This window comes from Ambystoma mexicanum, chromosome 1p, assembly GCF_040938575.1.
Source record: "Ambystoma mexicanum isolate Mex_15411 chromosome 1p, UKY_AmexF1_1, whole genome shotgun sequence".
Classification (NCBI taxonomy): Eukaryota; Metazoa; Chordata; class Amphibia; order Caudata; family Ambystomatidae; genus Ambystoma; species Ambystoma mexicanum.
The window spans coordinates 438,111,347-438,128,366 of record NC_090921.1 but is presented as its reverse complement, the minus strand read 5'-3'; the positions used below and the strand labels follow the sequence as shown (position 1 = coordinate 438,128,366).

Here is a 17,020-nt window from a genome sequence, read left to right as displayed (position 1 = left end):
CTGAATCAGAACAGCCAGATACTGGAAGAGAATTCTCACCGACAGGGGGCGACTTCCATGCAGGTGGGGCGCCTACCACCTGAAGGTGCAGGTGCTATTTTGCCACATGCATAGTTCGCATAGCAGGAAGGGGAGGAGCACGGCTTCTGGATAATTCTACAGTATGCAATTGTTCTGGGATCACAAACAATGTCTAAAATCTAATTTGGTTCCCAGCGAAACAATAGTCACTGATCTAGGATTTCTTTTATTTTGACGTTTGGTTTTGTATAGCGCCAACTGGCAGTGTGCACTGCTTCAAATCACACAGTTATATTAGTGAGCTTGAACTTGAACTGGGACCGTTTAGTTCAAATCGAGTTCTTGTGTGATGCTCTTAACAACCAGTGTTACGCCCCTCCGCCTCATTTCCCATACCTGTCAAAGTTGGGAGATTTTAGAAACTACTCAAATAACAACAATACGTCGGACATAAAAGCGCCTGGAGGCGATCCTGTTCGGAGCGTCTTGGTCGCCGTCCCCCTCGTGCTGCTGTGACGAGTAAAAGCGTACCACTTGAAACAGCCAATGGAAAAACAACAATACTCTTGGTCCGGGAGCACCGCGCTGGAGCTGAAAGGGTTAAGGGCGCCCTGTGCTGGGGAAGTGTAACTGGATGCTAAAGCCGCCGAGACTTGAGACTGGGGAAGAAGCAAGTGCGTTCATCACATGCAAACAAGCATGGCATGCTAAGGAGTAATGCCCATGCCCACAAACGTACTCACCAGGAGCCCAACCGCAGAGGCAGCGCCCGGCTACTGTAAGTACCACATATCCTGCTTCAGCCGGTCCGGGTAGCTTTCCAGAAATGTACTCCAATAAGCAGCTTTCTAAGTTCTGGAGGGACTGGAAGGCGAATGCACTGTACTCTATCACCTTGGCACGTTGCTTTCAGTTAGACAAGGGCAAGTCACACCCGAACCTGTCTTTTTGAAGTTTAAAGCTGCACAGGAACCTTTGTTTATTGCTGTAGAATTTTCGAATACCCTACTTTCAGAAGCGGAGTTTTCGGTGGTGGATACACTCTCCGAGCCCGCGGTGCTCTGGGCAACGGGCAAACAGTGCCGACCTAAGCACGCCGTCTCTCTGATAAGGAAAGAACGCTGCAATATTTGCCTGCGTAAATGAACTTTGCGTTGAGGGTTTTTCGATTCTGCCCGGCTTGACGGGGGTGGGAAGTGGTGTTTAACGGGTGTCCAGTTACGAGAGGTGAACCGCGGGTCCTGTGTCAGTCTTATCTCCCGGGATGAAATAGTAGACACTGACTTCGCGCCCCCTGTCCTCCTTCCCCCACCTCAACCCCCAACCCAAGCCACAGACAAACTGCCACCTTTAAAATCCCCGAGGCTACTTAGCCAGCACTTTTCGTTTCTAATAGTGATGAGTTGTTTAAACTTCTAGCGCCAAGAGACCCGAATATGGATACGCTATACACATGTGGTATACATAAACGTATGTAGGCTTATTTTAGTCATATGCAAACTGCTAAATACATGTAAAACAAGTAACTACCGTTATTGGGCAGCGACGTATGCCTCAAAGTCTACTAAGTTGCCATGGTCCAGTTGATGAGCGCTGTGCCCGCGTCATCAGCCGTGCGAGCGCTTCGAAGAATACACCGAATCTGATCTGCGCTAGGTTAATACGGTGCAGTGAGGCGTGTCCTATTTTTGGAAAGGAAACCCCAGATTTTAATCCCGACTTCCTCATTGAGCCACGCTGGCCAATTTGTATAGGGCTCCCAGGCTCCTATTTTGGGTTGTATTGGGATTTTTCTGAGAGCTTTACTGAACCCGCTTCCCTACTTCCACTTCGCTTGGATGCCCAAAGCCTGCACCATATTAGGTTCTCTTCATTATTTGTATGTACGTCTGCATGCTTACCTACATTGCCCCTCAAGTGCCTGGCAGGCAGACTGCATGGAACAACATAAGAGGCCAAATACTCACAGGTTAGATGGTCTTGCTGTAGCACATCAGATCTTTGACCTGTGGGTTTCGTCCTCATATGCATGGCCATTCACCCATTAACAGTTGTCTTTCATTGTGGGGTTCCCCTCCCCAATGCAGACCCTCTTCTCTTTTACCTCTCACCCCTCGTCCCCTATGCTGGCTTCTTTGACCCAGAGCTGTTACCACCATTGTCGATTCCTTTAACTTGAACTGTTTTATTTGTTTATTTATTGTATTGGTCATTTGTATAGCACCTATACACAACAATTGTTTCAAAGTGCTTCAAGGCAAGGGAGGGAACACAGCGTATATGCAGTAGCATTCTAACTTGCCCCTGAGTCAGTCCGCATGAGTAATTGCTAAAAACGTTAACATGGCACTGACATAGAACAGACACTGGTGTTCAAAGAAACATAGACCAGAACTATTGTACTAGGCCTGATGACATTTCAGATAGTGCAAGTGCTGTGACAAAAAAGAGGAAAGGGGAAGGGGAGAAGAGGGTGGAAGGGACAAATAGACAAAAACAGAGAACACTATCGTACTAGGCCTGACAACATTTCAGATAGTACAAGTGCTTATGACACAAATGAGGAGAAAGGCGGGAGAGGAGAAGTGACAGACGAGATGACTGGAATGAGATGTTCTAGGCAGGAGAGATAGGCTAGAGGGTACATGGATGTCGATCAGCCTGAGAATGGAATTTCTCAGAGAGCACTAAAACAGTACACATGGAGGAATGCATAGTAGCAGAAACACACCTAAATCGAATTTCCCAGAGAGCACTAAAACAGTACAGACAGAGGAATGCATAGTAGCAGAAACACACTTAAATCGAATTTCCCGGAGAGCACGAAAACAGTACACACAAAGGAATGCATAGTAGCAGAAATGTACCTAAAATCGAATTTCCCAGAGAGCACTAAAACAGTACACATGGAGGAATGCACAGGAGGAAAAGCATACCACGATGAGTAGTCCTTGCAGGTATATATGGAACATCTTTAGGAGTTGTGGAGGGAATGTTGCTGGTCCATAGTCAATGGTTCTTGGTACACAGTGCAAAAGGGATAGTTCTGAGATAAGGTAAAACGAGAAAAAGTTAGGCGGCATCACAGGGACGTCTTCCCGGACAGGGCAGACAGGGGCCTTGGTTCAGGGCCTTCGGTCAGTGGGCTGGCTTCTCCCGTCGTCCCCAGATTGGATACAAGTTGGCAGCATCAGCCAATGAGGGACTTCGATGGGAGGGGTTAGTGAAGAGACACTCTGGTGCCTGATGGAGGAGGAAAGGTGGCAGTCATGTTGAATGGAGACGGCAGCCCAGTCCAGAGTGGAGCCTCCAGGTCCACAAGGCCCCCAAGGAAACAGAAGTGGCCGCGGGTACGAGGGAAACAACATTTAATTGGAGGGAATAAAACATACCCTGTTGTGGATTCCCGTGCGACCCGTGCAGGAACGCTGTAAGGGGGAGAGTTGCATTCAGATGAAAGCAGAGTGCTTCCTTGTGCAGGCAATAAGGAAGGGAGGAGCAGGAGAGAGAAGGTGGTGGATGCCGAGGGAGAAGGGAGAAGAATCTCAGATGCAAGTTCTTCCTGTAGTCTTCGCTCCGAGTCCAGTTTCTTTCACTCTTGAGGTCTTTTGAGTTTGCCCAAAGCGGTCTTTCATAGATGAAGATTCCTTTGACCTTTGGCTGCAAACCATGTGGCTTCGCTTAACCTGCTGTAGTCATTGTCCTTCAATGCAAGTTCATTAGATCCATTAATCTCTGTTGTGGCAGCCTTCGAAACAGGTTTCTTTTAGCCTATATCCAATAGCTTTTGTTGTATCAGCCTTTGATGGAGATTGCTTTGTCCTGTAACCACCATCTTTCTAAGCATAGTCCTTTGGCCTGTAGAAGATGTCCTCGATTGCAGGTTTCTTTGTCCTATAATAGCCACACTTTGCACATTTCTTTTTAGCTGTTGACCCGCCCTTCTCCATTGGTTTCTCTTTAATGCAGCATCCTTTGGCCAGTAGATTTCACTCTCCAGTATGGTTTTCGTTAACCAGCTGTAGCTTAAGTCATAGGGTTCAGGTTCCCTGTATCAATTAAACCGTTTTGCCTCATCATTTGATGAGGGTCTCTTTGTCATGTTGCTGCCATCTTCCTAAGCATGTTTATCTGGCCTGTAGAAGATGTGCTCCAATGCCGGTTTCTTTGTCCTGTACTAGTTACACTTTATTGCAGCTTCTTTTGAGCCGTGGAACCCAGCCTTCAATGTAGGTCCTCTGACCTTTACCAGTCATGCTTTAGATTTGATTTTCCAACATTGTTTTCTTTCATGTGCAGTAGCCGTAGTCCTAAAATGCACGTTTGGTAGGCCTGCGCTCTTCGCCCTTCGATAATTGGTCCTTTAGCCTGTTGCTATCATCCAGCAGCGCAGGTTCTTTTGCCCTGGGGTACCATCGCAAATGAAGGTTTGATGATAGTGCGCTGTAGATGTTTTCCGAGTGTATTTGATCATTAGGCTCTCTTAGAGAGTTGATGTGCGGGACACATTTCTGGAGGAACCTTGTACCTTTGGCACAGAAAGTTTATTGAGGAAAACAGGGGAAGAAGCGGGCACCACAATTTGTTCATCAACAGGTCCTCTTATTCATATATAATTCTATCCAGTTAGAAGGAGCTATCAGGCTTAGGTCGATCTTCTGACACCGGGATCTGCAAAATTTCGAAAAATCAAAAACTGTGTGTATCCACCCAGTAACGCCCCATGCTCTCATATGGCTCAAGACAGAGCTAATCAATTGTAATGATTCTTATGCTCCTGTTTCTTTTCTGTAGCTCAATATTTTGATTCTGTAGTTCTCTATATTATTTATGTTTATATTGTCATTCGCAAAAGTACAAGAAAAGTCAAAATCATATTTTTAATCCAACATAAACCAATATTCAAACTGTCTTTCATGAGGCAAAATAGTTCCTAAGTGAAAATGTGGCCCAAACGCTGATGCATTTCGGAGTCTCGCTCCATCCTCGGGGCTATAATTATATCAGAAGCACATGTAACAGTAAAACATATGATACTACATTTTATGTTGTATGCATACCAATGTCAGCCATTATCACATACCAAAAAGGTAAACAAAGAGAAAAGAGAAAATAAATGCCATGGACAAGTTAGAACATATTAATGGCTGTTTCTAATCTGTACCATCCAACAGTAAACAGTCCATTCCATCATACCTTGTTGTTTGAGCCTTGCCGCTCTAAACCAACAAATTATAAACACCTCTAGTTTTAATCACTTGACTGTGTGTCATAACGTATCAACCATGTGATCAATCAAAGGAAGAAACGCTGAAACAGCCAGGTAAGCCAGTAATAGCGCATAATAGTAACCAGATTAATAATGTAGACGTAGTACTTGGGTTAACGTAGGTCTACACAATGATTACTTTTACAGCTCACACAATCATTCCGAAAACTAAGATTGGAGTCCGTAGGGTAAAAAAATAAATAATTTCCTTTGATTGATACAACATAAAATGTAATATCAAGTGTTTTACTGTTACATGTGGTTCTGATATATGTATAGCCCTGATGATGGTGCGAGACTCCGAAATGCATCAGCGTTTGGGCCACATTTTGACTTAGGAACTATTTTGCCTCATGAAAGTCGATTTGAATTTTTGGTTTATGTTGGATTAAACATATGATTTCAATTTATCTTGTACTTTTGTGAATGACGATATAAACAGAAAGAATATAGAGAACTACGCAATCAAAATATTGAGCTACAGAAACGAAACAGGAGCATAAGAATCATTACAATTGATTAGCTCTGTCTCAAGCCATATGAGAGCATTGGGCGTTAATGGGTGGATACAGAACGTTCACTGTACCATGTAGAGTATTATAAAGGAAGTTCTTAGGGCTCTGATTCTGAGTAGAATTCATCACTCCGTCCTAATACTGTGTCTGCCCTAGTTGCAGTCTCGAATGCAAGTTTTTCACCTTGAGTAGGTACGCATATATCTCGATAAAGTTGCCTGGTTTGGCCAGGACTGTATAGGTCTATCTATGAAGCAGTGCTGAAGAGTTGAAGCATTTCCCTTCGTTGGAGACTTGGTAGGGTACCCACTCTGCCAAAGAAGGCAAGTAGCTGGTACGTACCAATCACCAATTGTAATGAGCAATTTCTGGCTAGTGCTTGCACTGCTGGAGTTTGGTGGTGGCATTCCTTATAGTAGTTAAATGTGGTGGTGGGCACTTTTTGGCGAACATGGCATTTATTGGGTACTCAATCATAGCAAATGGACATAGAGAATACCCGAGAGCTCCCTATTTGACCTGGTCCCCATTTACACAGACCCCACTGTATTCTGATAAACACAGAATACATGCCAGCTTCTGGGCGATTGATTGGACAGTTCACATTCCAAGACTTTCAAGAATATATAGGGTGACTCATAGCATCACAACAGGCATTTGTGGGTGTCATTTAACCGCATAAGTAAGGCAGAAACAGAAGCTGTGGGTGCTGGCCTTTTCACTAGCGACTGGCCACTTCAACCTTTCCAAGAATAAGTCCTGGATAGCACCTTAATCTATAGGCAGTGTCACTTTAATTGTGGCTTTGAAGCCAACATCAACATTTCTAAAAGCTGCCCAAAAAACATGGATGTGGGTTTGACCAGTTTGAGGCTTCCCGGGGTGGTCTATTTTACAGAACTTCAGAGTAATGAAGACTAGGGTGTTTAGTAAAGCTTTTACCCAGAACAAGTCATGCTGCGAGTCCTCTGCGCCTTGACGCAAAACACACATCTTTTAAACCCCTTTAAATGAACTTCAGTGGTCAGGACATGCTTTTTCTTGTCCACTATTTTCATAGGATAACACAATTGTATTTCCCACCTCATTCATTGGCATCATTGCTAATTCTGCTACATGTAAGCGTATGCTGCTGTAGTCAAACATGTAGCTCCAGCGAGTGGGACACACTAGTTTACTGAGTTAATGCACCTGTGGCAGTGAGTTGTCTTTCACCTGAAAGTCCAAAGTCAAAGCCCAAACCCAGCAAGTATGGTAGCTTAAAAGTAAGGTAAGGTTTATTAGATATACATACAGCATATGCTTTGTATAACATTTCATATAAAACCATTGAAAACAATTTAAAATTCAAGCATGATACAAATTATGTAAATTTAAAATGTATCTTTTCGTACATCTTACACATTTCCCCAGTTTACACTATTAGAATAGTATTAAACAATTAAAAATCTCTACAAGGTGCAAAAAAAATCTAACAATAAAAAGGATTAAATTTCTGTCATTGCCTTGAATGAATTTCACCCATAACCAAGGGATCTCTAGCACCGTAACAGCATTATTATAAGACTTCAAATATTTCATACGGAGGGATTTCAAACTTTCACATTCTATAATTAAGTGATATAATGTTTCTTCCAATAGGTTACCACATAGTCTGCAATATTTATGATTGTAGACAGTCTTGTTCATCCATCTTGTAGGTAATAGTGCAACTGATACATTCGATTTGAGAAGAAGATAAACTCGGAATATGTTGGGATTCGGATATGCAAAGATATATTGTGGAGTAAGTTTGCGTTCCCGTCTATATTTACAGTATTCAGTGGCAGATGGCATTGTTTCTAAATAAAGAATGTTTTGCAAGACTGCCGACTCCATTAGTTTGCATCTGAGCCAGTATTTGATGTTACCAGAAACATATGTATTGCTTCCTTCATATAGCCACTGATAATGGATATTTTTCAAAATTCCAATTGTGCCCAACGGTGTAATAACATCCAAACTTAAGTAGACCTGCATGTATGGAGTAATTATCGTATCGGTTGCCACAGTATTCACCCGTTGAAAGAGCATTACACATTGAGATAGATAAACATTCCAGATGCCTTTTATATTAAACTCCAAGTATAAATATTCTATGCTTATGCATTTAGGTAAACGAAACAGTCGCCTCAAGAGGTTGGCTCCAAATTTGATGAGGGCTTTTTTAAATTTATGTCCCCATATGGCTATTGCATATGACAGCATGGCTATTATTTTCGATTTATAGATAGTTAGTACAGCCAATGCACTAAAGCCATTATTGCAACCAATAAATGCACTTAATAAATTGACCGAGGTCTCACACTTCAGTTTTGTCTCAGTCCAGTGCGAGTTCCAATTAAGCTAATCATCTATTATGACGCCCAGATATTTATAAGATGAAACTTGCTCCAATCGGACGTCAGCTACAGACCAATGTAGACACTTAGGCCTTAATTTCTTATTGAAGACCATGATTTTGCTTTTCAAAATGTTGATAATTAGGCCATTGTTAGATGCATAATTGGCAAGTGCGTTGAGCATAAGTTGTAAGCCAGCTGGTGTGTAATCTAAAAGTAAAAGATCATCAGCATACGCTAGCCATCCCAAGGTTATGTTTTTAATTTGAATTGAGTTAGCAGCATGAATATTAAAGGAAGCAATCATATTAGCCAAATAGAGGTTAAAAAGAGTCGCAGCTACCATGCAATCCTGTCTTACACCACAATTAGTGGGCATAGATTTGGATAATTTCCCTAATGCATTTAAACGAACACAGACTGAAGTTTCAGCATGGAGAAGCATCAACATACGGAGCAATCCACTTGGGATCTCCCAATCGACCAATTTACGCCATAAAAGGTTCCTACATACCGTATGAAATGCGGCGGAAAAAACAATAAAAGCACAATAAACAGCCAAATTCTGCCATCCCCAAGAGTGTTCAACAGCTGAATTTAGTATGAGTAGGTTATGTAAGGTACTAGATTTAGATCTAAAACCAATCTGATTGGGAGGGAGAATCTTGTGTTCATCAATCCAAGCGTTTAGTTCACGGAGTAACACCTTGGTGACAACTTTAGATGTTGAATCTAACATTGCTAGCATTCTGAAATTTGCAGGGACATCCCAGGCTCCCTTTTTATGAACCGTCAATATATTACTAGCTTTCCATGATTTTGGTAGATTGCCATGGATGCCAATGTGACTAAATAGTATATGCAATGCGGCACCCCATAAAGATAGATAATTTCTTAATACCAAATTAGATATCCCATCAGGGCCAGCAGCACGGGATGATTTTAGATTTTCAATTATGGCAATAATATCTATTATTGTTGCGTTGCATTCGCACCTAGAATTGGGGATAGGCACGGCCTTAGCGACAGTATGTGTACTGCCAAGAGTCGTAGCTACATGGTTGTCCCAAGCTTCCTCGTTAATGCAATTTATTGTCAGATCTCTTTTCTTATTTTGAGCTAATAGATGCCAGATTGCATTACCATCGCCTGATAGTGACAATCTGGCTATCTTTTGCCAGAGTTTTAGCTCAAGATCTTTTTTGTGAGATTTTAACCATCTTTTGTGACATTTTTTCAGGGCACGAATTTGTATTGTTATAGATAGTCCATTTAAAACCGGTGTTTTGGAATGTACAACCTTTTTAATATTTAGGCGTAGGTTTCTTTTTTCTGATTGGATTGCTTTATCATTATGATTCCATATAGGACACACAAGATTGGCTCTCTCAAACGCTGATTTGTATGAACGTTGTTCTGATGTGGAACTTTAAATATTAATCATAATTTCCGAATAGTGCTCAATTAGTTTGTCATCCGAGTTGGAATCAGAGGAATGTAATTTAATAAAATCAGGTAACAATATATGAGCCATTAGTATCTTAGGGAAAGGGTCTGGACCAACATCTCAAAAAAGGACTGCGTTAGAAAAAGAATCTTTTAGTGAGATTCATCCCTTCTGCCAGAACGGGCTGGGTTTTTGATGGCGGTTTGCATTATGGTTCATTGTGCAGTGAAAAGTGTCAATCGCATAATGCATAACGCGCTCATGCATTTGGATTGTCCAGCCAATCAGAGGCCTCTCGGGCGATTTGTTGCATTTGTCTGAATTAATTCTGGCAATTCGAGCCCAAGAATCTTCTAAAGGAAATTAAGTTCCACCATATCTTAGTTGATTTTGCTGGGTGGTGAGGAAGGAGATGCACTAGTTGGTGCATTTTAGAGCTTTTGAGTAGTCTTTTTAGACGTCTGGAGGAGTTGTATCCGTGTTTACTTGGTCCTTGTTTTGCTTGACGTTTAGTGTTATTTTTTAAGTCATTGTTTGTTCCCGTTTGTGCTTGATCAGTGTGTGATAGGATCTTGCATTTTTTCCACCGTATAACAAAGAAAAATAAGTTTCCCTTTTCCGCTTGTTTCTTTGCCCTTTTACGTCCCTTTATAACGTTTTTAAAAAAATAGTTCCTGCACCTATTTGTTTTCTCATAAAACACATAAAACACAAAAAACAAAAATATACACTTTCCTCTCAGTGTGTTTGTCATGCACAATTTAGTATTGTATTTTACACATATTGTGTAGCATGTTAATTTTAGTTGTACCTTTTTGGAGTATTCTTATAATAATAATAATAATAATAATAATAATAATAATAATAATAATATAGCTTTATAGACCTGCAGCGAGGGCCGTACCAGGCGTTATGGGCCTTGAAGACTGAGTTAACGAGGTCTGAGTGGCCATAACGCCCGGTAGAGCCCTCGCTGCAGGTCTATAAAGCTATTAGGACACCCTCAGGGCCCAATTCTGAATGTGAATGTGCTAAAGAGTAGGATTCACTGCGCCAAATCAGAACGTCCAGGCCCCACCAGTATTCTCAAGTGGGCTTCGACGTCCTCGTAGTGCATGACAGTGCACCTTCAGGACAGCGTTTTTGTCATAACGGGCGCTATCCTGAAATCTCAGCAGCATTTTTGTAAAATAACGACATATTCGTTATTTTACAAAAATGCTGCTGAGAACACGGGTGTATATAAACACTTTCATACAGACCAAAGTAAGTAGCTCCAACGTTGCACAATACAACGTTGAATCTGCTGGCTTTGCTGTATGTGAAAGTGTTCATATGCACCCGTGTGGTGTATATGAAGACCTTAATATACAGCAAAGCAAGCAGCTTCAACGTGGTTTTCTGCAACCTTGAAGATGCTTACTTTGGTGTGTACCAATGTGTTCATATGCACCACGGGTGTATATGAACATATTCATATACAGCAAAGCAAGCAGCTTCAATGCTGCTTGCTTTGATGTATGTGAGCCGTGCCGGCAGCTCTGTCGGAAAAACATAAGTAATTTCAACCTGATTTGCGGGCTGCAATCAATCTGCGGGCTATACCAGTTCGTATAGCCCCCAGATTGACCAATCAAGATTGTGAAACACCTGTTAGGGTGTTCTAATTATTATTATGTTATCTATTGAGCATGGACCTAGCTCCGAGAAGCAACGGAGCGCTTTACAGAGGTGTACAAAATTACAGATGCATAACAGAGCGCTTTTCAGAGGTAAAAACAGAACAGATATACAATGTGGGGTAGGATACAGAGGGGGAGAGGTACAGGTGTACCGGGTGCCAAGGAGGAGAGGGGCAGGTGGCATCTAGTGAGTCAGGTGGTGCGAGGGGCGATGTGATGGCCTTGGTGCTGAGGAGGAGAGACTCCTTGAGAAGGTGGGTCTTGAGTTCTTTTCTGAATTGTAGGAGCGTGGGGCGAGTCTGATGCCCTTGGGAGATTTGTTTGATCCCTTGTTTGTGCAGTTTGGCCACTTGGGGTTGTGGTCTGTTCCTCGGCTGTAGGCTTTTGGGTTCTCAGGTTGAGCAGTGAGCAGAGAAACAGGGCTTCCCGCATTGCTTGTTGTAGCAATTGTAGTGCCATTCTGGCTTCAACATGGGAGGTGAAGGACAAGAAGACTGGGAAGATGAGGTGGAAGTGCAGCTGCATTTCTCCTCTCGGCAGGGGTTGGTTTCCATAATGATGGACGTGGAGAGTCTGTTCTTTGTTGGTGTGAGTTCATGGACCCAAATACATGGTACCACTAGAGGAGGCTGAGGCATTTGGGCAGGCCTCTGGGATTGGGCGAGGAGGCAGGAGTGGAAGAGGAGGCAGGCAGAGAGGGACCCTAGGGGCACCAATTAAAGAGGCAGGGCAGGGCAGGGCCCTATGGGATGACCCCATATAGGCGGGGAAGACAGGATCTCGTTCGGGCACCCCAATGAGGCATTGGAAGAGAATGAGAGCATGTTCTTATGTGGGAGGAGCGGCTGGCTGCAAGAAGCACCATGGAGACGGCATTTAAGATGGGTTCTGACTGGCTGAGGAGAATGGAGGAGGATGTGCTCTCCACCCAGCAGGGGATGAGTGGGAGACTGCAGATGTGCCACAGCAGGAGGTGAAAGGGAGGTGAAGGAGCAGGTAGAGGAAGTGTATCTGTGAAGGAGCCATGTCCTGCTCCTGTCATAACAGCGGTGGAAAGCCATGCCCAGTAAGGGTCACTGCAAGCAGCAAACCCTTCCCCCCTACACTGCCCACAGGGTCCTGGCTGTGGGACTTTTTTGCCCTGTCCTGTGGGATGGCTTTCAGGGGAAGGAGCCTGCGGTCTCCTGCACAGGGGAGGGCTGTGAGAAGAGAGTCAAGCAGTACAAGAAGGGAAGGGGCAAGGGCTGCATCTTAGGGCCAACAGTAATGAGGAACCATGTGCGGCGGTGAGACAGTAAGTTATACCATGGGCATGTGTTCACAGAGACTATAAGTGACTATGTGGCCACCACCGCCACCTCCACTGGTGCTGAGGAGGAGAGTCCTGGAATGATGTTGGACCAGGGTGAAGAACAGCGGCGACACAGGCATCCCACACTGAAAGCCCTGCACCTCTCTACCCTGTTCAATCGGCATCAGTGGAATTCGCAACTGTGGCCTGTTGCAGGCCCCTTTGGTAGCTCTGCCTCAGCAGATGGTTTGGGTGGTGTATCACCTGCAACACGCATCTTCAGCTGGCCCACTTCATGCGGAATGGGACAAACCTAATGCCTTCATTGCGGGCAGTCAGCTGGCTGCTGGGAACCCAACCATGTGGTGTTGAGGGACAACCTGAGTAGAAATATAGAACTCCACCACATTTCCCTCCAGTAGGGTGTTGTGAAGGGGGTAAGAATGAAGGCAGAAATAAGGGATGGACTGGCCTCACAGAGTATCTCCATCACCAATGTGAGTGTCAGCATTCTGTGGGAGAGCTGGGAAACATTTCAGAGTGCTCTGTGGAGACCCTTAGCACTTTGTAGGGCAGCTATGCCCTCTGGATGATCCCACAGCCATGGTGGGTAGAAATGCCCCATGAAAGGGCCTCAGAGGCATAGTTGGTGGCTGCACCATGTGGCAGAAGCTGCAAACCTTAAGGGGGGACAACACCATATGAGAGGGCCCAAGAACCTCAATGACTATGCCCCTGTGAAAATAAAAATAGACAAAAGTTAGGTGGGTGCCTCTTGTAGGAGACCTTGAGAACTTAGTGGGTGGCTGTGCTCTTATGAACAAAAAACAGAGAACTTAAAGGGGGGCTGCACCCTATGGGGCAACCTGAGAACCTTCTGGGGTTAAAGTGCGAGTGAACCTAAGTGGGTGACTCCGCCCTGTGGAAGAACATAAAAACCTTCAACAAGTGTTTGATCAGGATTCAAAACAGTACTTGCTACATAGTCAACACACTATGTTTGTAATAATGCAACTGGTCACACTACATCTGGCCGTTTCACATCCACATGTACACGTCAAAATGCCTTCAACGAAACAACGATGCTCCCATGTTCAGTGTCTGACATCTGCCAGGCAATAGATCCCCATCGTTATCAACATCATCATCCACGTCATCATGCGTGCTGATGTGCCAGCTATACAAAGATCTCATTTCAGAGCCTTTCACAATGAAGAAGTGCTTGTAAATGTTTATAAATGTAACTTGTTTAACATGTGCCAGTGCAAGGCTACTCCTGTGTTTAGAGGCAGTAGCCCCAGACGCATTAGCAACTTTCTTGGACTGCACACTGGTGGGCGAAAGCTCAGCAATTGTACAGCCAGACGGACCCCTTCTGCAGTAATACTGCAACCGGCCATCATCCCTTCCCACGTGGGAAGTGGCCAGTAGATCGGCGTCAAGCATTTGCACAGCATTTGTTCAGTTGTCAGTTCCTGTAGATGACCCATCTGTTTTAAAGATGCTAAGTCACTGAAGAATGTGTTGCATCCTGTAGTCTGCACTCACACATCTTTCAACAGGTGTCAGTAATGTACTGGCCATTAATGGCACCGTCTTCTGTGAGATTGCCATGCCTGGCATACTTGGGAAAACATAAACTGGTTGGTGTCCTGCCTGCATTCTCCAATTGATGATGCATGCATTGCTGCAGAGTATCATTGCACATGTCTACAGTGTCTCCTCCTTGTGAAGCTTGCTGCAAGTCTTCCACCTCTGAGACGTGTGTGGAAAGCGGCCTTTCTTACACCGATGCATGGGTCCACAAAGGAAGCCATCGGGTTCTCAAAGTCACCTTTCCATTCAGATCCTCAGAGATCACGATGCAAGGTGGAAAGCAGGACCCTCACCTCCTGTGCCCCATCAACACAACCTGCCAAGAGACATGCCCTCCCCATGTCTGTCAGGTTGAATTCAAGCGGGTACTCCAGAAGCAGAACTCCACTCAGAGGTAAATTACATGGGCTAACCCATTTCACAGTAACAATAATGACCATGTTTTAAAGGAATCTTTGCTGGCACTGCTTACCCAGAATGTCAAGCATGTGCAAAGTAGGGTTCCAATGGGTGGCCACTGAGGTTTCCAGGTTGTGCATTGGCAATCTGTGCACACTTTCATTTGGCTCAGTGCATTTTTGTCATGCTAAACCTGGCTGAAATGGGAGATCATCTTCTGAACCACATAAACCATATCTTTCGCAGGCTGAAAATGACTGATAAAGCGTGTGACAATGAGGCGAAGGACATGCGCTGTGCAGGGGGTGCACTTTGTCTTGTCAGCTCTTAAGGCACCAAGGGTATTTGATCTGTTGGCTGGTGAAGCAAAGCCCCCCTCGATGCCTCAGTGGCCGTGCATGTACCTCCTCCACCTTCCCCAAGATGTCAAATCCCCTGCGACTCCTGTCCTGAAAGCCCTACATGTACAAGGATTCTTGGTGCCAAATAATGCACACCTGTTGCTCCCTCTAATTACTCTGGCAACCCTTCCGTTTGTTTGAGGAAGGAAAGGCTACACAGTGTTGTTTGACAGCCATGTTGTCAATGCTCTAACCACACTCCACATCTCCATTGTCAAGTGCCCCACTGACCTCTGTAGAGCCCACCCCACAGTAGCCCTCACATTGTTGTACAATTCCAGGCGTGCTTTGCAAGAGAAAAAAGTCAGCTGGGTCCTTCCCAGCACTTACTGACTTTTCCCACAAGGTGCCGGAATCCAGGGTTTTCCACAATTGACTAGGGCAAGAGATCTGCTGCCAACATTCTAGCCAGGTTAGGTCTGCCTCAGCACTTGTGATACACCTTTGAACATGGAGGGCTAGCACACAAGTTGAGCTTATGTGCGTCTGATGCTGGCATACGTGGTGCTGGTAGAGTTCTGGACTTCAGGTAATGATGTTCCATTCCTTCTGAAATGCAACGAGAAGGTTGTTTCTCCAAAAGACTAGAATAGAGTGTGGTGTGTGCCTCTATTAAAACTACCGCCGCTGCATCTCTGGTGTAGGTTGTTTCTGCCTCCTCAGTATCAGTGCTTTCCAATAAGCAATGTGTGTTCTTTACTGGGCTCTGCTGGAACACTATCTTTGTCTTGACCATCATGCATTTCCTCATATTCTTGTTTGAATCTGTTTATTTGGATTATTCAACTAAATAATGGAACAATCAGTATGTGCATCACTACAGACTACAAACACATGTATCAAAAATACTATAAGCAACAATAACTCAAAACATGTAAACAAAAGTAAGGAAAAAAAGGGAAGAACAAACAAAACGATATGCCTGCATGCCATCACAATTCATACTGACAATCACCCACGCATCTTATCACCGTAACGGGCCTCAGGTAGTAAGTAGCCTTTGCGTCGGTTCCCGAGCCCTGTCCATGCATTATCGTACCCCCATACCAGTGGCAGAGCCTGGGGGGGTGCAGCAGGAGTGGCCACGCCCTTCAATCCCCCCTGTTGCCCAGTGTGCCCACCAGCCTCCTGCTTGCATGTTATTATCCACCCCAGGCACCAAAAGTTGCCTCCTCTACCGCCCCATACCATAGCCTCAAGTGGTGTACTACCTTGATTAACATGCTGTTCAAGGAGGCCTTTCATCTTGGGTAAGGAACATTGAGTGCACCAGTACATTTCAAGCTGTTAAATTGTCACTACTCTCAGTCATTCCCCTCTATAATGTCCTAAACCAAACTGGCATATCTGCTAGAGACCAGCGTTTCAAGTTCTTCCACCAATCATTGAGCCTAGGTCCTGAGGGGGACTTCCACACCATGGCGATCCTTCGTTTAGCCAACACAAATGCCAGGTCTATCATTATGTTCAATGGTCCGGACACCTTCGGGTCCCCATCTGCAAAGGAAAAGAGGCTGGAGGGCTGCTTAAGTATGAAAAAAGTGCAGCAACCAGTAAGGCACCAAGTGGGCGGGGCTTAGACCAAAAGAGCGGAAACCAGGAAGACACCAAGTGGGCGGGGCTAAGGCCAAAAGAGTGGAAACCAGGAAGGCATAAGTACCCATCTATTCAGACCTAACTGCCATTCACACCGCTACTTTCCGTGGTGTTTGACAGTTGGATACTGAAACAAAGCGTCCAAAAAAACCCATTATGCAACATTACTAGAGGCGGCCCCTCTGTCTGAAATAAAGATAACAAGTAGGGCAGCAGGGGAAGTGAAATGAAGTCAAAGAGAAGTTCCAGGTGCAGTAGGAGAATGTCCACCTCGACGACCCCCGACACCAGGCATGGATCAAGACAGTTCTGAACCATCACTTCACTTGCATATGGACCGTGTCATTCTTCAGTGGGCTGCGGCTAGCCAGAGCTCTGCCATTATTATCTCTCGAATTGCTTAGGGGTGCCATTTGATTCAC

The 17,020-nt window shown here is 44.5% G+C and overlaps 1 long non-coding RNA gene across 2 annotated transcripts in view; it reads left to right on the top strand.

Annotated features, from left to right (window-relative positions):
- Nucleotides 1-657: 657 nt before the first annotated feature.
- The window catches only part of LOC138572374 (uncharacterized), a 1,436,154-nt gene continuing 1,419,791 nt past the window's right edge, over nt 658-17,020 (top strand). For both annotated transcript variants that reach the window (XR_011303902.1, XR_011303904.1), the window contains exon 1: nt 658-799. This is a non-coding gene — a long non-coding RNA (uncharacterized lncRNA). The remainder of the gene's footprint in view (nt 800-17,020) is intronic.